Consider the following 10,512-nt stretch of genomic DNA (forward strand, 5'->3'; position numbering starts at 1 on the left):
CATTGTCTTTTTTTCCCCGCCCTCCCCCCCCCCCCCCCTGCATGCAGGTGTTTTTTCGTTGGTAGATCTCATTGAGCTTATCATTTGAAAAGTAGATCTCCGAACCAAAAATTGTGGATGCCTCTGCTGTACATGCATTAGAAGCAATAAACCTTTAGTATGCCAGAGCAAGGCATTATTACTTGAGAGCTTCTTAATGAAATCAGTTCCATAGCAAGAAGTGTCTATCAGAAAGCCACATACAACTGTAAAGTGAAGAAAGTAAATCTACAGGCAAACTCTATGCCAACTATTTCAATGTTCTTGGTTTTACGAAATTAGGGGTATGCGCTAGGACAGAGATCAATAATAATATACAGTATAAAGTGAAAATATGCAAAATAATCGTTTACAGCAGTCAGAGTAGTGAAAGATGGTTTCTAAGTGGATAGTTGAGCTTCCTGTGCCTGCATTGTACATTACATGTGTTTTAACCAGTAAGCTTGAGTACTTCAAAAGCTTACAAAGACAAAAAGACCCTAATAATGAACCCTAACTACCCCACGTCTTGAAGTTCATTTAAAAAAAATGTAATTTAGTTATGTTTGTTCCATCACATTCATTTCTTAAAGTGATACTAAACTCAGGATTAAAATCCTAAAAATGCATTCACATACGTAACTATTAACACAAATGTTCTTTATTTATGTATTACTCAGCTGTAGATCCCCAGATAATCTCTGAATTGGTACTGACAATGTCCTTCCTTCTGGAGGGTGGCTACTTTTATTTCCCATGGTCCCTGTGTGTGTTGGAAAGTAGCCACCACTCTAAAGAGGACCTGTCAGTGTACCTGTGCTATTATATAGGGGGATGGTATCCCCCTATGTAATAGCAATAACAATAAGTGTAAAAAAAAATTCTTTATAAATAAAAAAAGTTAAAAAAAATAAGTCACAAACAAAAAAAGTAAAAAAAAATAAAAGTCACAAATAAAAAAAGTAAACCCCCCCAAACACCCCGGATGTCAACTGGTTAAAAGTGATGTTTGAGTTGTCACAGCAGCAGGAGGGAACATATTCCAAGGTGGACATCTGTTTCAGAGATGTCAACTTTGCTGCTAATTGTGAGCCAGCGGTGAAGCGTTGTCAGTCTGCAACAGGAAGCCCTGTGAATGACAAGCTGTCTATGTAAAAATCTTTACTACAGTTAGAAAAACTGTATGCCGTGAGGCATGATGGCAAAAGTACTGAAAAAAAAGATTTAGGGCTTACATACACTTCATTTCTCCATTCTCTTTACGCTCTACAGAAAAGGAAGAGGTGGCATTCTCTTGCACAGGGATTTTCCAACTAGATTGCTAGAACATTTTTGTGTGTAGCAACAACTGCTTCAGTTAGTAAAATGTGCTTATTATAATCCCTTAAAGCAGTGGTTCTCAACCTTTTTAACCTCAGGAACCACATCTGTCCTCAGTCACTAAGTCGTGATCCAAAGCGCACTGCAATGGAACACACGACAGCGTGGGCTGCTGTGCTGTGATGGAGCTCCATCCATATGTGCATTGCTTGTGCAGCTCACATGTGCTCCTGTAGAGGTGCCAGGAGCCAGAATGTGTAGTCACTCCAGTCCAGGCAGCTTTACAGGATATGCGAGGGAGCTATAAGCAATGTGGAGGGAGCTCCTTCGCGGCCATACCCCCCAGCCCACCTCACCTCAAGCTGACACTCGGCGCTGAGCAGCATATTTTGAATGGCTGCTTAGTGTAAGAATGGACAGTGCTGGGCTAGGGGGAGGCTAGGAGGAGCCTTAGGAGCCTCTCACCTAAAAAAAGTGGAAGGCATGCAGCGACCCACTGAACACGGGGTTGCGACCCACTTTTGGGTCACGACCCACCAGTTGAGAACCAAGGCCGTAAAGCCTTACATGACTCTTTCTTCACTGAGAACACTCACACTGGGTTGGAACACAAATGTCAATTTTCATTTACAACTCATTCTTCTCTTTTATGTAAAAAAGATTTGGTGTAATAATGAAAATATCACTATGTCTGTATGTTATGGCCAGGTTTAGTTCCTCCTATATCTACACAGAACCCTACAGCACTGTTTGGGTTTTGAGCTTTAGTTTATTTTGTATATTTTTTCCCAAATAACCTTCTCAATGCTGAAAGACTATTCAGAATCTTGTTGAGCAACTTCAGCATGGTGCGATGTTTGTTGTACGTACATATAGTATTGTGGGAAGTTGAAGATGAAAATAGTATGAAATAGGTTTACAGTAAATGCAACGAAATAGAATGAGGGGAATTTATGAAAATATGTTAGTTGTCAGAGTTTGCCTGTAGATTTCTTCAGTATACAGTTGTATGTGACTTTCTGATAGTAATGGTATGTTTTTAACCATAAACTCAGGAGATAAATCTTAAAAATGCATTCACGTACCTTAACTATTAACACAAATGTTCCTTATTTGTGTATCACTCAGCTGTAGATCCTCAAATCCTGTGATGGACTACAATCTCACCTTTAGTTTACTAATTTGTATCGAGATTGTAATCCATCACAGGAGTGAGCTTGGAGCGGTGGCTACTTTACAACACACAGGGACCATGGGGAACAAAAGTAGCCACCCTCCAGAAGGAAGGACAGCGTCAGCACCAATTCAGAGATGATTTGAGGATCTACAGCTGAGTGATACACAAACAAGATACATTTTTGTTAATAGTTAAGATACTTGAATGCATTTTTAAGATTTATCTCCAGAGTTTATGGTCACTTTAATGTTAAAAACATACCATTACTATCAGAAATTCACATACAACTGTATACTGAAGAAATCTACAAACAAACTCTATGACAACTATCATTTTTCAATGTACTTGTTTATTATTTCATTTGAAAATAATGTAGTTGTGATCACAGAATAAAAGAAGTACTTTGTGGTGATTTATTTATTTGCCTTTGAAATGCATACAAATAAAATAATCCTTGGAAGAAAATTTCACCAAGCAAAATCTTCCACAAATGTTCTATCGCTGGGCTATCATAATTAATGACAATGTAATGATAATAAATATATGCTGAATTTTACTAACAAGCTGCATTCCTGATAGTAAACGGCTACAGATATCATCATGTGCTCAATTATCTGTGCTCTGAATTCTGATTTATACCATATGCTAAGTATTAGCATTCTTTATTAAATTGCCCTTCCTAACTTGGAGGTTACTCATTTTATCATCTTGATTGTCAGATGTAAGTGGCTAATGGGCTCATTCCAGCTTCTCCACCAGTAGTTTATGACAACAAGGCACTGTGGGCTGTAGCCTAATCCCCGAGATTTTGGATGGGCAAAACGTTTTCCACTTGTGATGCAAATAATAATAAATTAATAAGGGGTAAAGCAAAGTGACGTGCAGTAAAGTGAGGTACAGTGAACCTATGTTTACTTCAACCATCCAATGACACAAATGAGAAGCTCTGGAAATGCCCCCCCTCTGCAAAGCACCCTTCCCATGTTGAGGGCATGTGGCCTGGTATGGTGCAGGAGGTGGGGCGCACGCTCGTCCCCCCTTTTCTGCTCTGCCAGACTGCTGCTTGGATCAAGGGTCTGGTAAGGGATTTTAGGGGGACCCCACACTTAAATCTGGCTGTTCAGTGTAATAATGGACAGTGCTGGGCTAGGGGGGAGGCTAGGCGGAGGCTGAGGAGCCTCTCACCTAGAAAAAGTGGAAGGCATGCAGCGACCCACTGAACATGGGGTCGCGACCCACTTTTGGGTCACGACCCACCAGTTGAGAACCAAGGCCTTATAGCCTTACATGACTCTGTCTTCACTGAGAACACTCACACTGGGTTGGAACACAAATGTAAATTTTCATTTACAACTCATTCTTCTCTTTTATGTAAAAAAGATTTGCAACAAAAAACTTTCACATGGTGTAATAATGAAAATATCACCATGTCTGTCTGTTATGGACAAGTTTAGTTCCTCCTATATCTACCCAGAACCCTACAACACTGTTTAGGTTTTGAGCTTTAGTTTATTTTGTATATTCTTTCCCAAATAACCTTTTCAATGCTGAAAGACTATTCAGAATCTTGTTGAGGAACTTCAGCATGGTGTGATGTTGTTGTACGTACATATAGTATTGTGGGAAGTTGAAGATGAATATAAATAAGTATATATATATATATATACAGTTGTGTGAAAAAGTGTTAGACCGCTTCCTGATTTTTCATTGTTTTGCACGTTTGTCACACTTTAATGTTTCAGATCATCAAACAAATGTAAATATTAGTCAAAGATAGCACAAGTAAACACAACATGCAATTTTTAAAGGAAGGTTTTTATTATTAAGGGAAAACAAAATCCAAACCCACATAGCCCTGTGTGAAAAAGTGTTTGCCCCCCCTGTTAAAACATAACTCTGGTTTATCACACCTGAGTTCAATTTCTCTAGCCACACCTGTTCGCAATCAAGAAATCACTTCAATAAGACTTGACTGACAAAGTGAAGTAGACCAAAAGATCCTCAAAAGCTACACATCATGCCGAGATCCAAAGAAATCCAGGAACAAATGAGAAAGAAAGTCATTGAGATCTATCAGTCTGGAAAAGGTTACAAAGCAATATCTAAAGCTTTGTGACTCCAGCAAACCACAGTGAGAGCCATTATTCACAAATGGCGAAAACATGGAAAAGTGGTGAACCTTGCCTGGAGTGGGCGGCCAACCAAAATTACCCCAAGAGTGCAGCGACAACTCATCCAAGAGGTCACAAAAGACCCCACAACAACATCCAAAGAACTGCAGGCCTCACTTGCCTCAGTTCAGGTCAGTGTTCATGACTCCGCCATAAGAAAGAGACTGGGCAAAAATGGCCTGCATGGCAGAGTTCCAAGACGAAAACTGCTGCTGAGCAAAAATAACATAAAAGCTTGTCTCCGTTATGCCAGAAAACATCTTGATGATCCCCGAGACCTTTGGGAAAATACTCTGTGGACTGACGAGGCAAAAGTTGAACTTTTTGAAAGGTGTGTGTCCCATTACATCTGGCGTAGGAGTAACACTGCATTTCAGAAAAAGAACATCATACCAACAGTAAAATATGGTGGTGGTAGTGTGATGGTCTGGGGCTGTTTTGCTGCTTCAGGACCTGGAAGACTTGCTGTGATAAATGGAACCATTTGCTGTCTACCAAAAAATCCTGAAGGATAATGTGCGGCCATCTGTTCGTGACCTCAAGCTGAAGCGAACTTGGGTTCTGCAGCAGGACAATGATCCAAAACACACCAGCAAGTCCACCTCTGAATGGCTGAAGAAAAACAAAATGAAGACTTTGGAGTGGCCTAGTCAAAGTCCTGACCTGAATCCTATTGAGATGCTGTGGCATGACCTTAAAAAGGAGGTTCATGCTCGAAAACCTTCCAATGTGGCTGAATTACAACAATTCTGCAAAGATGAGTGGACCAAAATTCCTGCACAGCACTGTAACAGACTCATTGCAAGTTATCGCAAACGCTTGATTGCAGTTCTTTCTGCTAAGGGTGGCCCAACCAGTCATTAGGTTTAGGGGGAAAACACTTTTTCACACAGGTCCATGTGGGTTTGGATTTTGTGAAATTAGGAAGGGGCCAACACTTTTTCACACAACTGTATGTATATATAAATAAACCTGCATTGCTCCTCAATTGTCACTCTTTTTATCCTTAAGTATAGACCTCTACGAAAAATGTATTATTTACCTACTAAAAGCTGGGATTCTGGTAGAGTAATGGTGAAAAAACGAATGAATTTAACCAATCACTTTTCACATATTAATTATTCTGCTCTACGTAACTTGTGGCATAATGAGTCTCCTTTGCCTACATACTTTGTGCTGTTAGGTGTCTTTCTTTCTCATCTCAGAATGTTGGGAGGTATGTTGCATTGCATTCTTCTATACCTGCCAATTCCAGAATTAGGAAGAGACAGCAACCCTGATAACATATGAATACATAATGTAACAAAATGTAGTGCAATGCAAACTGTTTTAGTACATAATCCTTTGTATTTCCATTTATTCATCTGGTACCAACTCAGTGGTCACTGCTGTGTTAATAAATTGTCACTTTGCATAAATAGGTTCAGCTTCATTAATAAATAACTAGCATCAAGATATACTAATACCATTGTATGACAGAGGACATTCATCTTTATATAAAATGTGAATAAAGATGAGTAAACACTATAATATTTAAAAATAACTACCACTACCCCAGTACACAAGTACCACAGTCCCCCTACTTTGATCCCCCATGAGTAGCAGCTTACATTGCTGTGTTCTTTATCTAAAATGCCTTCACGTTCTCCAGCCAGCTGCTAATCCTGGCTCTGAAAGGGATTTGCTAAGGTTAGAAGCATATCTGCACTGTAGAGAATGGGATGATATACAAAAATCGCAGAAAAGAGATTAGAAACAAAGTTGTTCATGTCATCCACTTAGGTTTCACTTTTCTAAGCAAGTAATATGTTAGTGACAGCTGCAGGGAATGGCTTTACTTTTAACATAGTTCTTGTAAACAGGAGCAACCTCATTAGTTGCCCAACCTGGAGAAAGCTAGCGGTACTAGACCAATTAAAAAGAGGAGAAGTGATAAGTGTTATCTCAGTGGGAATAATGGACTTAAACAAAAGTGCCATGGCTTTTCAAAGAAAAAAATCTTCTGTTTCATTTATAGGCCTCATTCAAATGGGCAGCCGAGGGGAGATAAACCAAGTGGTTGATCTGTGTTTTTATTGCCCCCCGACCTCCTACTTAAATCTTAGTATAGTAGCTACTTATGCTTGTGCACATGCCATGATTCTTTGCAGTGTGGCAAATTTTAAACAACATATTGCATTTGGCCGGCGTTGCTGCTTACCATACATGGCCATTGCAATCAATGAAAGCACGCTGCAACCTCCGCGGCTCTGTATTGCAATAAAAAATACCTATTAGGATAAAAAAGAGAGAAAGAAGTGCATTTGAGGCAGCAATATTGCCTCCTGAGGCCAGGTTCACACCTGCACAATCTTTGACCGCGCGGATAGTCGGTCACCATCGCCGTTGTGCTGACGGTGCAATGGTTTTCTAATGGCACCCCAGTTGCGTTGGGCAGATTGTGTGGTTTCCTGCTTTTATTCCGCCCGCGCAATCGAACACGATCACGGCTAAAACAGCCATGTGTCCTGTGTCGCAAAAAAAGGTACATGTACCTTTTTTCTGCGATTGACGCATGGATGTAACCCCTTTGAAATCAATGGGGCTGCGCGGGAATCGCTGTGTGCAATTGTGCATGATCGCATGGTCCCGGGACGCGCTTCCAGGATCACCCAGGTCTGCACCAGCCCTAAATGTCGAGTTTCACTATAACCTTCTAAAAGCAATCTGTGCTTGAGTCTGCTGCCTTTGTGAACAAGGAGGACATATACTCCCAGGGTCACAGGAGGACATATACTCCCAAAGCTCAGTATATCGCCAGCTACAGCTCGCGGTATACTGAGACCGCCGCAGGCGGGAAGGATCCCGACAATGCTGTCGAGATCCACCCAGCTGCGTGAATGACAGCTGGCTCTGCCTATCTAGAGGCAGAGCCAGCTGTACCTGCCCCCTCCCCTGTCCGTTCCTCCAGTCAGCGCTGTAAGGATCGGAGTGGGGAGGGGGTGAATACCTGCGGGGAGTGGTGACTGACAGTCACCACTCTCTGCATGGAGATGATCGAGAAGTGAGCGACGGTATGCGTTCGCTCACTTCCCGATCTAATGAGTCGACATGTGACAGTTTCATTGTCACACGTAGGCTCAGACAATGAGGATGAGTGATTTTCACTCACCTCATAGTTTTCTTTTTAAGTAGACACTACAGTGTCCTGCAGAGAGCGAAGTCTGCTCCCCGGTGTAAGACTTAGTGCAATAGAGTAGCTAGAGTAGTTAGCTGTCTCATACACTGAAACTAATCCTGAACAGCACAATGTGTCTATGTTAAGGCTGCCCCACCCTTCTCACTAGTCCACAACACAATAAATGTCAGCTGAAGGAATAGTTATTTTCTGGGTGACACAGAATGCTAAGGATGATGAGGAAGCCCTCCTATATCAAAACAAAGGCACAAATGGCAGCAAATTTGGCACAAACCAGGATGGCTTAAAACTGCTTAAAATCTGCATGTGTCTGCATCAAGTGCAGCCACAATTTTGTGCTAATTTGTTCATTCACCCCTAGCAGTAGTAGCTGATTTCATATTATTAGCTTTATTGTTGAAAAAAATGAAAACATGCGACCGAAGGAAACGCGGCTGTGTTTAAACACTTTTAGTCAGGTTTCACTTATTTTTACACTACCTCCAGCAAGTCTTATATTCACCTCTGCTTGATCTGAAGGGATTGTGTGTCCTCCATAATGCATGATACTTAAGAATAAAAAGAGTGACAAAGGAGGAGCAATGGAGAAATCAAGGAAAGGTACATAGGGGGAGGAAATATGAAGACCTCAGTTTAAGGAAGTGGTGAGACATCCACACTGATATCTCAGTTAGTAAATTAGTGCTAATCCTATGGAGAGTTTTTTTATGATCACCCAGCATGCCTGGCCCATTACAATAACTTTCCATGCAGATAACTCAGTGCTGGTAGTTTTCAGCTTAGAGCTCCGGTCAGGAGTGAGATGGGATCTACTACATTTTGCACAATATGGCAAGCATGCAAAGCCACACTACACTTACACTTTAAGCTGATATAAAAGTAAAAATGTTTTTCAGTTATTTAAAATGCTGATCTTATACTGGACAGGAAGTTCGGGGAAGCTGAGGATAGAAAGTTGGAGCCAGCTGTTTGGAAACATGATAACTGTAAGTGCTTTCGCAAAAATGTAAGCAAATATTTTACTGGACAATGTATATTTCTTTGATCTGGAATAACTATTGTAAAAAGAGTTTAATACTACTTTAACGCCAGACAATAGAATCCTGAGTCTATTGACTTGTCCATTGACTCCATATGCATGTCAAGTCTCCTGCACAGTCCAAGACACTTCAGAAAAGGCTTTATGTGGATGAGGCTATTTCTGCAACATTACTTTGGCACATTCAATAGATTTCACATATCCTGCGACTGTACTGAGAAGTATAGATCCAAAATGTCAGCAATGTAGTTGAACAGAGGAAATCACATGAATGAAGTAAGTGTCATGGCTCGTATTATACATGTCAGCTATCAGCAGAAATTGTGGTTAAAGTTCACTTATTACAGCCCAGCAGTTGTATTGCACAAAGGCAACTTCATACTATAATATACTATACTGTATCCCACGTGCTGTCAGTTTCTTTATTGGGTTAATACATTAATCTGCCAGTATACATTGCTTTATTTACCTCTAACACTTATCAAATGATTGATTATCACATAAAAAATATTTTTATCTGTGTAATTTTGTTTAATGGTAATTTTCTCATCAAGATGTTCCGTTCTCATACATAAATATAACATAATCTGGCAGTCATATTTCCCATGAAACATAAGCTATTGCAAATTTTTATTCCTCATGAATCAAGATTTTTTTTTTTCTAAAGGTATCTCCAGTTTAAATAATTCTGTTCTCTGCTCTCCTCATACAAATGCACAATGTATATCAAACAAACATGTAGTGATATATTAATGCGATAGTGTGTGTGAACTTTTACATACAAATGCCACAAACGTTGATACTACATTTGTATTTTGTCAACTCAACTGATCCATGCAACATTCCCTTTAGTAAATTCAAAATGAAATTGTTAAACATAAAAATGAGCAAATATTTTGTGGTGATAAAAATGTCACATGCATTCTGCTTTGCTGAACTACCCTTATGTTATCTTTGTGTTCATATCATTTCTTTATTTTACTGCTGATCAGTCAGATGATTTACTGTTGCCTTCCATTTTAACAATGCTAAAGGCATGCTATTTTTCTGCCTGTTGAACATTGTACTTTTTATGATGTTCTGGACGGAGGTTATGATATTACACAATTGCCTTCACTCTATATAGCTATTACTCTTCATGATCAAACTGTAAATGAAACAGAGCACAACAAAACAAATAAGTGTCTCTATAAATGCATAACGCATCTATATATTCTTATGTCTATCCTGGCAACCATTTAGGTAAATAGTTTATATTTATCCTTATTAAAATCAGCAAGTCCATTACCTATGTGTGGTGTGCTTTATTCTACAGTAACCAAACAGAATTAATCCTATACAGCTGCAATTACAGTAAACGGGATATGGTACTTTGTAAGCTACAGGTGGTCTTTATACAGCTTTAGTACATTTGTGCACCAATAGCTGCAGGTGTGGCTTAGGGAAAACTGCTCCCACCATATTACACAATATTCTAACCTCCCAGAAGAATCTCATATCATTAGATCAGGTGACTTTCTCCAACAAAGGTGCTTTTACAGGTTGTACAGCAATCATGAGAGGCTCGCTAACAAACAGTCATTTCAAACCTCTATTATTATTATTATTA

At 39.8% G+C, this 10,512-nt stretch overlaps 1 protein-coding gene across 1 annotated transcript in view; it reads right to left on the reverse strand.

Moving 5' to 3' along the window:
* Positions 1-10,512, reverse strand: part of UGT8 (UDP glycosyltransferase 8) — a 79,329-nt gene that overhangs the window by 68,075 nt on the left and 742 nt on the right. The window lies entirely within an intron of this gene.

Source organism: Nanorana parkeri, unplaced genomic scaffold, assembly GCF_000935625.1.
Source record: "Nanorana parkeri isolate BGI_ZX_2015 unplaced genomic scaffold, ASM93562v1 scaffold613, whole genome shotgun sequence".
Taxonomy (NCBI): Eukaryota; Metazoa; Chordata; class Amphibia; order Anura; family Dicroglossidae; genus Nanorana; species Nanorana parkeri.